This window comes from Dermacentor variabilis, chromosome 9 (genome assembly GCF_050947875.1).
Source record: "Dermacentor variabilis isolate Ectoservices chromosome 9, ASM5094787v1, whole genome shotgun sequence".
Taxonomy (NCBI): Eukaryota; Metazoa; Arthropoda; class Arachnida; order Ixodida; family Ixodidae; genus Dermacentor; species Dermacentor variabilis.
This window is the reverse complement of record NC_134576.1, coordinates 56,739,444-56,753,068: the sequence shown is the minus strand read 5'-3', so window position 1 is coordinate 56,753,068 and position 13,625 is coordinate 56,739,444. Positions and strand designations below refer to the sequence as shown.

At 46.3% G+C, this 13,625-nt stretch overlaps 1 non-coding gene across 1 annotated transcript; it reads left to right on the top strand.

Annotated features, from left to right (window-relative positions):
* The first annotated feature begins 517 nt into the window (after positions 1-517).
* On the top strand, positions 518-730 carry LOC142558649 (small nucleolar RNA U3). Its single transcript, XR_012823063.1, has one exon. It is a non-coding gene; the product is annotated as a small nucleolar RNA U3 (small nucleolar RNA).
* Positions 731-13,625: the final 12,895 nt, after the last annotated feature.

Genomic DNA, 13,625 nt, shown 5'->3' with positions numbered 1-13,625 from the left:
GTTTCGCCTCTACACGAAATACTCCTGTTAGGTCAATATACGAAAATGATACATGCTTATAATTTACTTTCTTTCAGCTGATGGCATCCGGTGGAGCATCGTACGGCAACGACTGCTGCTTACCTGGTGCCACAACATTGGATGAATGCAGAAGCCCGGAACGAGCATTTATATAGAGCAAAATAAACATTTCATCATTTCAGAAGAAGACTTTCGTTTTCTTTATGACATTGCACCTGACAGATTCGGTGCAGTTTAGCAAAAGTCAATCGCAATCATTTCTACTTAATTATGAAACGATTCCACGCCAAGGCCACGCGAGGTTCAGCAGAAGCGAAAAAAAAATGAATGCCACCCCGAGCAGCGGAGCCGGTGCGGCGTGTACCAACTGGTGTTCAAAACGCGCGCGCCCGAAACCGAAACCGGAAGGATTCAACAACATCCGCTTGGTGTGCTACAGTCAATTCGGCCGCAGGGCTCTATGGGATCGTCCGCTCTTGTTGAAGTTTCTTTTTCTATGATCGTGCTTCACAGGATCATTTCTATAGTACGATCGCCGAAACGCATCCGCGATCTCGGAGCACACTCGACCACGATGAGGAGTCGAGGGTCTCTGCCTGAGCGCGAAGCCGGCATCGGAGCTTTGGGTTCCGACCCGGGTTCATGCCATTGATGACCATTCCCGTGGCTCTTGTGGCCGATGCGAGGGCGGAGACCCTGTCTGAGTGGCCGGATATTTTCATAAAGCCTGCGTGGGCGTTTCACAATCTGACTTTCATTTATTTGACTGCGTCTTTGTGTGTCTTGTCCCCGATGGGCCTTGCCGAGGCATGTCACTCACCAAGCTGTTCTTCTGCTTTGTGCAGGGCTTGCTTCTCTGGGACACCGGAACGTCGGTTGATCGCCTACCGTATGGTGAAATACCGGCACGGCTTCATCAACCTGACGAACATTTCGAGGCACCAGCATGACACGAAGTCAAGCTAATGGAAAATACCGCCCCTCTCCAGCATGCTCCAACGCCCTCTGGTTTCATGACGTCATCTAGCGTTGCCCGTATAAAACAATCTACGCACCAATTTATCTTCAGTGGGCACGGTGGGCCTTGCCGAGGCATGTCACTCACCAAGCCGTTCTTCTGCTTTGTGCAGGTTAGTCCTTGCTATTGTACGTTTGGTAGTGACTGTCCTTTCTTGCTTATACTGCCGTGCCCACGACAGTGTTCTAAAATATGTCGCGAGTGTTTTCATGTTCTAAAGCTTTTGTTGTGTGGGGATGTTGAAACTAATCCTGGACCCACTAATGCCGATTTATTGCATAAAGTTCTTGACGGTCAAAATATGCTGCGAGAGGAATAAGCCGACTTGAAAACAAAGACAGAAAACATGATAGTTGAAACAAGACAACTGTTTCAGCGGGTTCAAGTTCAAATATCAGAACTTAAATCTGATACGGCAAGCTTGGGCTGCCTTGAAAACACAGTAAAAACGTTTCAAGAGTCCGTGAATACTCACGCTAGCAAGCTCATTGATACTGAAGATAGAAGCAGGCGTTCGGACATAGTTATTCATGGTATCCCTGAAGAGCCAAATGAGACTGAATCTGATCTAAAGCGCAAAGTAATTACAGAAACGCTCGAGCATAAGCTAGGTGTTAAGTGTGTTTCCATTGGCCGTATTCACAGACTTGGTAAGGCTGGCCCTAAAAGACCGGTCATAATGTTTCTTCAGGATTATAATGAGAAAGTAACAATATTTAAAAATGTTTCTAAACTGAAGGGAACCAACATTTTCGTTCAAAACTACTATTCGCAGGTCACTTTGAAGAAGCGCAAGCTATTATGGGAAAGTGCCAAACATGACAAATCGCTCGGAAAGTTTTCACTTCAGCATGATAAGCTACGCATTAACAATGATATGTTCATCAGGAATGACAAAACAAACCAACGCGAGATAGCCTCTAATTCCCGTACTGGTCAACATTCTGATTGACCAGTCAAAGAGAGGCTTAACAGATTGCTGAACATTAACGCACGTAGCATCGTGAATAAGACAATTCAACTGGAATCAATTATTTTGTCTCACTCGCTACACGTTGCAGTTATAACGGAAACCTGGCTTCATAGCGAAATCAGTGACAAGGACGTAATCCCGCCTGCCTACAAAATAATTCCTAGAGACAAGACTACTAGGGGTGGTGGGGTAGCTGTTATTGTAGTGTCGTCCGTGGAGGCCATTCTGCTATCATAGTCATGCAACCCCGAAAGTCTGTTCGTAAAACTGAATATTTATGGTCATGTTTTTATATTATGTGCGGTGTACAGACCACCTGACTCTTCCCCCGAATATTTATTTACGATAAGTGAACAGATGGCACAGTTCAATAGAAATAAGCTTTTAGTGGTTGGGGATTTTAACTTGCCGGGCATTGACTGGGATCGTATTATGTCAACTGCCGGTTCTGCTACCGACGCAAATGTGCTTTTTGATATGATGCTCGACCACAACCTTGTACAAGTAGTTCGTGAACATACCAGATTTGGTAATGGTCCTGGTTCGCTCCTTGACCTTGTCTTTCTCGAACGTTCCTTTTCCGATTATTCTGTATCTATCGAACCTGGGCTGTCTGACCATGCTCTTATTGTTGTATCATTCCCCTTGAATGTTACCCGCGCGCATGGCACGCATGCGCTTACAATTGTGAAAAATTTTGCGCAGGCTGATAATGTACGGATAACAGATTATCTGGACTCTTGTCTTTCTGAATTTTGCCAGAATGACGTTCTGCAGCTTTTGAAAAGTTTAAAGCAATGTGTTTATTCTGCATTGATCAATTTATACCTAACAAACTTAAAAAGCCTGCTAAACATACACCATGGATAAATAGACGCACTATTCAATTAAAACGTAAAGCCAAACGCCTAAGAAAGAAAGGCCCAGCTACTGACAATTTAACCAGTGTTCGTGTCGCCCTTTCAGAGGACATTGCAGCAGCAAAAAAATTTCATTTCAGCAACACTTTACCAAATTTTATTAAGGACGATCCCCAGAAGTTCTGGAACTTTATTAAGGAACGGAATAAATCCATAACGAACATTATCCATGACAAAATTCCAATAACTGATCCCAAGGCTGTTGCTAACCTTTTAAATGACCACTTCCACAGTGTCTTCTCACCACCAACTGAACCCTCTTTCCAAACTTCACCATCCTGCTCTTCTGACATTAACATTTCTCATGAAGGTGTACTTAACATGCTCCTCCGGTTAAAAGTAAGATCATCTGTTGGTCCAGACGGCATTCCCAACACCTTCCTTCGACGTTATGCGGAACATTTAAGTAAATTCCTTGTAGTAATCTTTCAGGCATCTCTACATTCCGCGGTACTTCCGCTCGATTAGAAAGTAGCACGTGTTGTCCCTATATTAAAAAAAGGTGACCCAAGCTCAGTTCTAAATTACCGTCTGATTTCCATATTATCCTCTTCTTGTAAATTAATTGAACACATTGTTGCTGACTACAATAATGATTTCTTAAACAAGCGTAACATTTTATCTCCTTTGCAACATGGCTTCAGGAAGGGGCTCTCGACAGTCACCCAATTAAGCACAGTCATTCACTCGTTTGCTTCTGTCTTTGACAAGGCTGGCCAAGTGGATGTGATATTTTGGATTTTCAAAAAGCATTTGATGTAGTTCCTCACGACAAATTAATTTGTATATTAGAATTCCTTGGTCTTCCTGCCTTTATCCTGTCCTGGGTTTCAGCTTACTTGACGCGTCGCAAACAGTACGTAGTGATTGATGGGCAGCAGTCCGATACTCTTTCGGTAACCTCTGGCGTGCCTCAAGGCAGCGTCCTTGGCCCGCTACTTTTTCTTATTTATTGTAACTACATAGTTGTTGTAATAGAGGCCCCTGTCAATATTCGTCTGTTCGCAGGCGACTGTATCATTTTTAACAATATTAATACAGTTCATGATCAACTATCTCTTCATTTTGCCTTAAACAACATTCTTGAGTGGAGCAACAAGTGGGGAATGAAACTTAACTCAGATAAATCTGTGCTTCTACGTATTACAAACAAAAAACTACCACTAAAATTTTCTTATTCCATTGGCCAAGATCCCTTCGTTTCATTATTAAGTAGAAATGATTGCGATTGACTTTTGCAAAACTGCACCGAATCTGTCAGGTAGAATTTCATAAAGAAAACGAAAGACGTCTTCTGAAATGATGAAATGTTTATTTTGCTCTATATAAATGCTCGCTCCAGGTTTCTTGTGCATTCATCCAAAGTTGTGGCCCCAGGTAAGCAGCAGTCGTTGCCGTACCAAGCTCAACCGGATGCCATCAGCTAAAAAAGAATAAATTACCAGCATGTATCATTTTGGTATACTGGCTTGACAGGAATATTGCGCGTAGAGGCAAAACGTGCGACAGTGGTGAATGAGCGGCATTACAGATAAATTCAGTTTTACATACATTTCGTAGCAGATAGACCCTTTCCAAACAAGGTCAGAAAATCCGAGGAAAAGTTCCGATTTTCAAGCATCGATCCCTCCCTTCCCGGGCTATTATTTCCTGCACTTCAAGAGCACAATTATACCGGTGACTGCGCGCTTCCAAAACAACTTGGCGTCAGCCGACGCGATGGTACCCCAAGTACACAGAGGTGGCTACAACACAAGCTCTCAGCCAGACCATGTTACACGCTCGAAGAATGCCTTCTAGTCGCACTCAAGACATTCGTGGGTGCAAAGCCTGTTTTAAGTTTCTCAGAAGACAGAAATGTCAAGTTCTTGAGCTCATCGGTGTTATCTTTTATGCGTCCTGATGGCGCAATCAATATAATCCCGTGTTATCACTCTCGGCAATCGCTCGTCGCGTTTTCGACTAGCGTCAGTACCTATATAAGGTATATGCTATTGCAGGGCCATAAAAAGCGTCACAAACTTGTACCACTAAAATTCAGTAGACGCAAAACTAAATGCGGCACACAGCCGAGCTGCTATTCGCTACCTGCGCCACTACGCCGAGCGCGGCCGCTGTGCTTGAAAAGTACCCCAATCAATAGCGAAATTAGTTGCAATAATGTCTGGGGTCCTAGAAAACGCCAAAACTTGTCCCAGTAAGATTAGGTTCTGTTGTATTTAGGTTCGTTATTCATTTGAATTCTTTATTCCCCAGGGGGCGCTTCTGTTCTTCATTATATATATGGTTGTATATAAGTTGAATAAACGACTTTTTACTTCGGGACGGCTGGAGCCTGACTTCCACCTACGGTAAACACCACATTGGCGACGGAGATGTCGTGAACGTACCCCCAGCCCCGCTGCGCCGTCCGTATCCGCCCGCCATGAGCTTAACCGGGCTTGCTCCGCCACCGTTTTTCCTTCCGGCGCCCGGCCGTCCTTCATTGACATGGGAGCAGTGGGAGCAGATGTTCAACGTGTACTTGCTGGCATACGGAGCCGCCGCATTCCAGCCGGAGCAACGCAGGGCTATTCTTTTGCATTCTTTGGGGGCGGAGGGCCAGCGTATTTATCAGACGCCCACTCCGAATAGCACGCTGGAATGCACGACTGGTTTGCTACAATTTCACTATTGAATACCGCAAGGGGTCCACAAACACTGTAGCAGACGCACTTTCTCGGCTACCAGCACCTACCTCGGAGGCAGAGATTGCTAAGGAGGAAGAATTTATCTATTTCATTGAGCCAGCCTGCGTGACAAATGAGAAGTTCAGGCAGGCCGCCCTCGATGACAGTTGCCTGGAAACCGTCAAGTCATTCGTCCTGAGTTCCTGGCCGCCTAAGAAGTCCATACCAGAAGAGGCGAAACCATTCTACCCCATGCGGGAAGAACTCCCTGTTGTCGATAACCTGCTACTGCGTGGAGAGCGCCTCGTTGTTCCGTCCTCCCTCACGGCTCAGATCATCGGCATCGCGCACGAGACACATCCAGGTATCACGCGCACGAAGACACGACTGCGGGAGCGGTTCTGGTGGCCATGAATGGATAATCAAGTGGAAACGACAGTAAACAACTGCCACATCCACATAGAGGCAGGTAAGTCCGCCAGAACATCACCAGCGCAATTGCAACATGCTGAATGGCCTGAGCGACCGCGGCAGAAACTTGGCCTAGCTATTGTTCGTCCTTTCGAGCATGCAGCTCACAACAGCAGATTTGCTGTAACGCTTGTTGGCTACCATTCTAAATGACCAGAGGTATGTTTTTGCAGCCAAGTGTGCACTAGCACCGTGAAAGACTTCTAAACAAGTGTTTTTGCCCGAGAAGGCTACCCAGAAGAGACTGTTTGCGACAATGGACCTCAGTTAACTTCGCGTGAATTCATCACTTTCTTGCAAAACAGAGGCATCAGTCTTTCACATTCTTCGGTATACTACCCCCAAGCCAATGGGCAAATAGAATGTTTCAGTGGCACATTGAAAAACTTTATTCAAGTGTCACTCCTCGAAAGATGACAACTCCGGCAAGCTGTCACAGAATACCTTGCCATTTACCGCTGTACTCCGCACGCCACCACCGGGGTCGCCCCAGCAGTTCTGCTGCATGGTAGAATTCCCCGAACCAGGCTGGATGTCGTGGGTTTCTCAGCACCAGCATTTGCGGAAGATCCAGCCAAGGAGTTGGCGCGACTTCGTCAAAGGGTTCGATGTCAGCAGCAGAGCAGCAAGCACTACACGGACAAAAGGAGAGCTGCCAAGAAGAAGATAGCCGTAGGCGACTTTGTCCATATCAGAAAACGTCCGTTCGTTTCAAGGGAGACTGCGCCGTTTCTTCATCAACTGAGGTGATCATGAGGAGGGAACCAGCCTCTTTCCGACTTGGAGACGGCCGTACGTGGAATGCCTCCAAGCTTTCCGTGATTCCGGAGAGGGGCACCTGGGAACCAGGCCAGCCTGCCACGCCGCAGCCGCGGTCTCCTGATACGCTGCAGCCAACCACGCCGCAGCGTCCTGATGCGCTGCAACCTGCCACGCCGCAGCCGCGGTCTCCTGATGTGCTGCAGCCTGCCGTGCTACAGCCTCCTTCTTCCAGGACGCAGGCACAGTCTGCTGGCATACCGCAGCAACAGTCTACGAGCCCGTCGCCAGTGCGACGTCCAATGCGGCCGACCCGAGAGCGCCGGCCACCGACCTGGCTCCAAGACTAACAGACCGACTAGTTGGTGGTCTGACGTTGTGTACATAGTTTGTAAATATGTGTAAATAAGTACAGTGTGCATGCTTTAGGGTTCTTCTTACTAATACTTACTAACAACTAATCACTAAAAGTAAGGGAGGTAGTATGTTGTATTTAGTTTCGTTATTCATTTGAATTCTTCATTCCCCAGCGGGCGCTTCTCTTCTTCATTATATATATGGTTGTATATACGTTGAATAAACGGCTTTTTTCTTCGGGACGGCTGGAGCCTGACTTCCACGTACGGTCGACACCACAGGTAAACGTGAAACTGCGTCACACGGCCGAGGTGCTTTTCGTCACAAAACCAGGTGCGGCAAGCATGCCCAAAAACTACCGAAATAAGTTATAATAATGCTTGAGCTCGTAGAAAGCGTCGCAAACATCTCCCAGTAGGAGTAATTAACTCAAATGAACTAGGCCTGGACGGCGGAGCTGTTTTTCGGTAACTGCGTCACTATATAGGTTCAGTTTTGTGCAGTAAGCCTAAATATTCTTGAAGTGCGTCGCACTCTGTCACACAAAATTCCTCACCTTGCTGTAGTCCAGTAGTGCAGCATTGCCGTGTCGAAGTGCAGACGGAACACAAGAGAACGCCGGCGGCACAAGAAACGGGCTGCATCCAAAACAAACGGGTCGCCGAACACGCGAGCTTCGCATGTGCAGCCGGCCTCGCTCGCTCCTGTAATATGTCTGCCGCATGACGTATGCACGCGCGTCTGGCGTGCCGCTAGCTTGTTGCTAGGCAACGCAAGAAAAATAAGTCGCAATGTATAAGGTCACTTACGCCCAAAACGTTTTTAGCTTTAGTAGGAAAGAATAAAAAATAAAACGTTGTCTGCAAGTTCATTTCACATTCTTTTTTTCTGATGCTCGCGCCAATTAACGGATGGAGTTGACACTAGGCATGACGTGTTTCCTGTTGCGAGTTTTTGCCGAGTGCCTCCTCTTGGTGAATTTCTTTCTCTGAGACGTGCGTGTCTTTTATCTATTTATGCTTGTGCGTGTGCAGGCTTATGTATATCTGCGTGTGTGTGCCTGTTTGTTGTATGAGCGCGCGCGTATCTGTGCGTTTCTGCGTGCATAAGCATATTTAGGCGTGTGCGTCTGTGTGCGAGTAAACGATTGTAATCCATACGATCGGCAGAGATATATACCTGCAAAAAACATTTTCCAAATTATTTAAGTGGTTCCGTTCGCATGTATTTAAATAGGGGCTCGTGAATACACCTTCCTCTAAAGTGCCCAAGTGCGTATTTAAAAGTTTTTTGAAAATATAATATGAAACCGAACACTTCCTTTTACGAAATCTCTACTAATAATTCCCTTTGCCCGCGCAAGTGTGGACGATTTCAAAAATATCGCGAGGGCTTTTGTACACACTCCAACACCGCAACGGAGGTGAGAACCAATATGGCACCGGCAAGGACCGTAGACCTACCAAGGAGGATGTATAACTTCTGGAAGTGGAGTCCCAGCCGCCGCTTACGGGAGAGTGAAGGCGCCCGCGGCCATACTATTAGAGGCAAAATAGTGAAGCCCTGTGCTTCTGCTTCCGCGATGAAAAATGAAAAAAAAACGAAGCCCCTTAGAAAGTATACGAGACCGCACTTGCTCTCGCTGTTGTCGGTGAAAAATATATTACTGCGTCTATTTATTGTCGCGAGCTTTCAGAAAAGCTAACGGTGGGTCGCTTCGCTAATCACACTTCAGCGCTTGGTTAATTATAAACACTCTCTCGACAGAAACCATGGTTGTGCGATGTGAGTGCGTAATGAAGATTCATCGCTGTTTACCCGCTAATTGACGTGAAAGGTACGATAGCCCCTGTTGTTCGCCGCGTCAAGTGACCGGTTTTCGAAATCGAGTAGAACATCACTGCGCAATCCGGGTAAGGCTTTGCCGTGTTCAGTTGTGTCGCGGACACTTACGAAGTGATGTTGGTCCAATAACCTTGGCGGACGTTATAGACGACGACGCCGTTCACGCCGACAGGGATAAATGCGTCAGTACTCGTCCTTTCACAGTACAGTTGGAAAGCTCTGCGAGCATCTGCTTTTCAACACGGAAGTGTTTTAGGCCGGGGTCGATCATCAACTTCTGGTAACGAATATGACGTCAGCGCTAACGCTTAAAATATGCTCTCTCTCGACAAGGATAACGCCACCATCGAGGAGTGATGAAGCGAAGGGCTGCGTCATTACACTAACGAGCCCTGACAGTGTGCGCTTCGGTAGTCTCAGCGTAGCGAAGGCTCCAACGCGGTGTGGCCTGGCGTAGGCGGTGTAGGCCTTCTGCTCAGGTGACGACGCAGTTTCCGCGCATGGCTTCTCTTTCGTGTCCGATTGGCCTGTGACGCCTCGTCGTCTACGGGGTGTAGCTCTAACAAGCATCATTAGTGCTTGCACGCCGCCTACTGATCCGCTTGCCATGACACCAACTGAGAAAACTGCTGCGCCAAGATACGCAGAAGGGCAACGACGTCCATGGGCGAATCTCGCTTTGGTCCGGCGAGAGACACGCCAGCGCGAAGCGGAACGCCTTCGCGCGTTCGCGGCGCACGGTGCGAGCTGTGCCACGCACATTTCTGTAGCTGAGCGCGTCGCAACTCAACTGGCTGCCCAAGACACCACGGAGCCAGACCAAAATGCGCCTACCTGAGCCGAAGCGACTTTGCAGCAGGACGCCACTCGCAAGCAGAACGCCGCGCCCCAAGCAAATATGGAACACGGTCGTCGACACACAAATAGTGCGCCTTTCGTTGCATCGGACCTTGAGTTTACGACGAAAACATGCAACAGCTTTAGTTAAGGCACGTTTCACTTTCGTGTTCTACCGATTCCTATGAAAGATGGATCCACCATATATGTTTGCGTTGTTTCCTGTTTTTATAGTAATAATACCTGTTGGTATAGTAATTTCTATAATAAGCATTATTTTTTTCTTTTTTTGAGCGACCGCAAGTCCCCCTCGCTATGTATTCGTTCTCGAGTTATTTACGTGCAAATACGGCAATTGCTCTTTATTTTAGCACAACTTTACCGAGCTGCTTTACAAGGGGTGCCGCAAGCTATATGTTTTTAGAATCCTCAACAACTTGACAGTTATATGCTAAAGTTAGAAATTGCGTCATGAACTTCTCTGTGGATATTCTTTCATATTTCATACGTGCTTAGAAAAATTTATGCCAATAATCCATTCCACCTAATACTTCGTACTGTAGTGCTCACGACAACTGAAACCACTAAGAAATGCTGTGCAGGCGTAGGGACAGCCAAAAACATTTCAAACTGCACCTGAACTCTTACAATGCATAATGCTTCGCTATACTAGATAAGTTTGTAACTAAGGTTCTGTATTCATTAATTTTCAGATATTACAATCTTGAAAGCAGTCCTCACATTTTTTCTTCGCAATTTCCTTCGTTTCGTATTTTTCAATAATGTCAAGTACCCAAAACCTTAGATGGCACACTGCAATATTCCTGTAAAAGGACTCGCGCTCTTGTGTTCAAGCTAAGCTTTCACAACGGAAGTTTTCGCTTGGCTAGTTAGTGCACATAATTGAACAGGAAACCCACGAAGCATAAAGACGCGTGCATTCTGAGCTTACAACTCTTCTCTTCTAAATCCAGCGCCCATCCTGTCCACGCGTTCTCGTGTGTACGCGTTTGTCTTGCTGGCGGGAAGGGTGCACGCACACTTCTGATGCGCGTAAAGGGGGCTGGGGGACGGTGCCAGGTTAGTGCGCATCTCTTCTACTCAAGCTGCGGTGGCTGAACGCGGCAGCGCGCGTCCTATCATGGAGACAATCTGCGCTGGGTTCGAAGGCTCGCCGACTGGAGATAGCTGATGACTTCGTGCGCGCTGTGTTCTCGTGCGGCTTGTTCGCGTTGAAGCTCGAGGAAGCACGAAGGAGAATTCGCTTGCTGCAGCTGCCGCTCTTCATTGCGCCAGCGTTCTGATTGCGAGCATCCGTGGTCATCGAGTGAGATGTGTTCGTCTTCTGTGTGTGCGTGCGTGAAAATGTGCTTGTTAATTTAGTTACTAAGCCAGCGTTTGCAGCAGTTTATGCAGCTGATGATACGACAAAGCTTGCTTCGTATAGCTGTGTAATAATTTGCTATATTTTTTTGCATTCAATGCATCGCATGCCGGTCTAAACTGTGACATGTTTTTTCATGCACACATCTTCAGAAGTCTCAGCGCGAAAAATTTTCTACATTTCACAGTGCCCATTCAAAAATTGGAGGACGCTTAAGCTTCGCCTTCAAGAGTGGAACGCGACAGCGTTCCCGGCCACTCGCCAAGGGGTGTAAGACAATGGGCTACGGCGCAGCGACTACGCGCCCCGCATCGGACGCGGTGACCGTCGAGCAACGCAGCGTTCGGCGCGACAACGAAATGTGCGCCTGAGCAAGCAACCCACGCCTGAGCCTTAGAAACAGCGCGTTCACTAGAGGCGCTTTTGTACCGCTTTGAAGCATCGAACTCGTGGCTCAGTGGCAACGTCTCCGTCTCACACTCCGGAGACCCTGGTTCGATTCCCACCCAGCCCATCTTGGAAGTTGCTTTTTATTTATGAAGTGCCTGCCGTGATTTATCGCTCACGGCCAACGCCGCGGACGCCGACACCGACGACACCGGCTTTTCTGCGACACGAGCTCCTTAACGCTATCGCGTTAAAACCAATTCAAATGTTGCGACACGGTAGCTATTTTTGTGGGCAGGAGTTCCACAGACGTATGAGATAGGGCTGGGCGAATGTTCGAAGTTTCTGAGGGCGACTCGGACATTACACACTAACTGTTCGTATTCTGAAATGAACTGTTGGGTGTATTCTGATACTCAGAACTGAGTAAATATTTCGCAAAATCCGAATGGTAAAGTCTGGTTACTGTTATCGGTATGCGAAACAAAGTATCGCAAATCATCAGAGCTGCAACAACAAGCTTTCGAAGCAACAGAGAAACAAACTGGGTCATGCCAGCTTTCTCGTCAGCTTTCGCCAGTTTTCCCCAAAATTCGGTCATGACGATTACACGGTGGAAGTCAACATGACAACTGGTGTTTTTTGCTTGTAGTATGAGATTTATTGTTTTTCACAGCATAACAACACATAACATGTAACACATAACATGTAACAGTTATCCTTTACACTAGAACCATTGATGTTTTCCTTGCAACGAGCCCTTTTACATGTCTGCGGCACACAAGTCTTTCATCAATTTCTTAGCTTTAAAAATGCCGAGGTTAATCGTTCCCGCGCAGACTTCTTAAGAACAATAAGTGACCTTGTGCTTAAAACTGATATTTTCTGCCTGATAGTCGTCTTTTAGCACTAGTAAGTACCGGCGTGAAACCCAATTATACAAAAATAAATATTCCTGTTTTATATGTATGCGATGCGTTCGCCTATTCAATCTTCGATTCGATATTTACTATTCGTATTCTAAAAAGCTCGTGTTCACCTATCTCTAGTCGAACAGAAGTGTTTTCAAGAAGTATTTGTCCCATGACGTACCGATAAGTTTACTCTGTTGTTCTTCTTGAATACAGTGTAAAAACAGTTGCACCTTTTAAGGTGTATGTTTGTCACGCAACGATAATCGTCATCTGTCTTTCCCGCATTTCCTTTCTTTAACTGAGCGAGCCTGATACTTCCAAGTCACGAACGGCATGCGCATTGTCAGCATGACAGAGCATTCTTGACAGAAAAGTAGCGACCGCGGCGTTTTCATGAAAGCAAACGCACGCAAGACAGATGATGATTCTTGTTGTGTGCAAAATATACACCTCAAAGGGTGCAACTGTTCTTACAGTGTAGTTGATAGTATGTTGAGTAGCACCACAGTTTAGAAAGAGACTGGTGCTTGTAGTACCTTTCTTAGTGCCAACCAAGAAGCAGGGGATGTGATACGGTAGACTTGTTGGTGCTAACTTGCAACTTAGAGCGGAAGTGAGCCTGGCTGGACCATAGTTCATTTATTATTGTAATGGTGGTAAGAACAGCTCACAATATGACGACGACAGAAGAAACAAGAACGTACAACATGAAGCCTTTCACGGCGTGCATAATCGTTTATTTTGCGGTTGTCGTTTTATATGCGGTTTTTACTACTCATTATCTCCGAATTTATAATTGTTCAATTTATTGATTTCCCGCATGGATACTGCGGTTATCCACCAATATTCGTTTATACTACTCTGACAGTAGATCAACAAAGTCAAATGTCTACACTGAAGTCACCATTGGTATCTGTGCGTGAACGCGGCCTCTGTGAACTTATCTAGTGAAAAAAAAAGAACCTTGAAAACATGCAGAAGGTGGGCTTCTCAGCCTTATAACAGAAGTCAGTTGATTTGTCACCAAAGAAAATAAAATACGTCAGCGCAATAAATAGTGACATGCATAA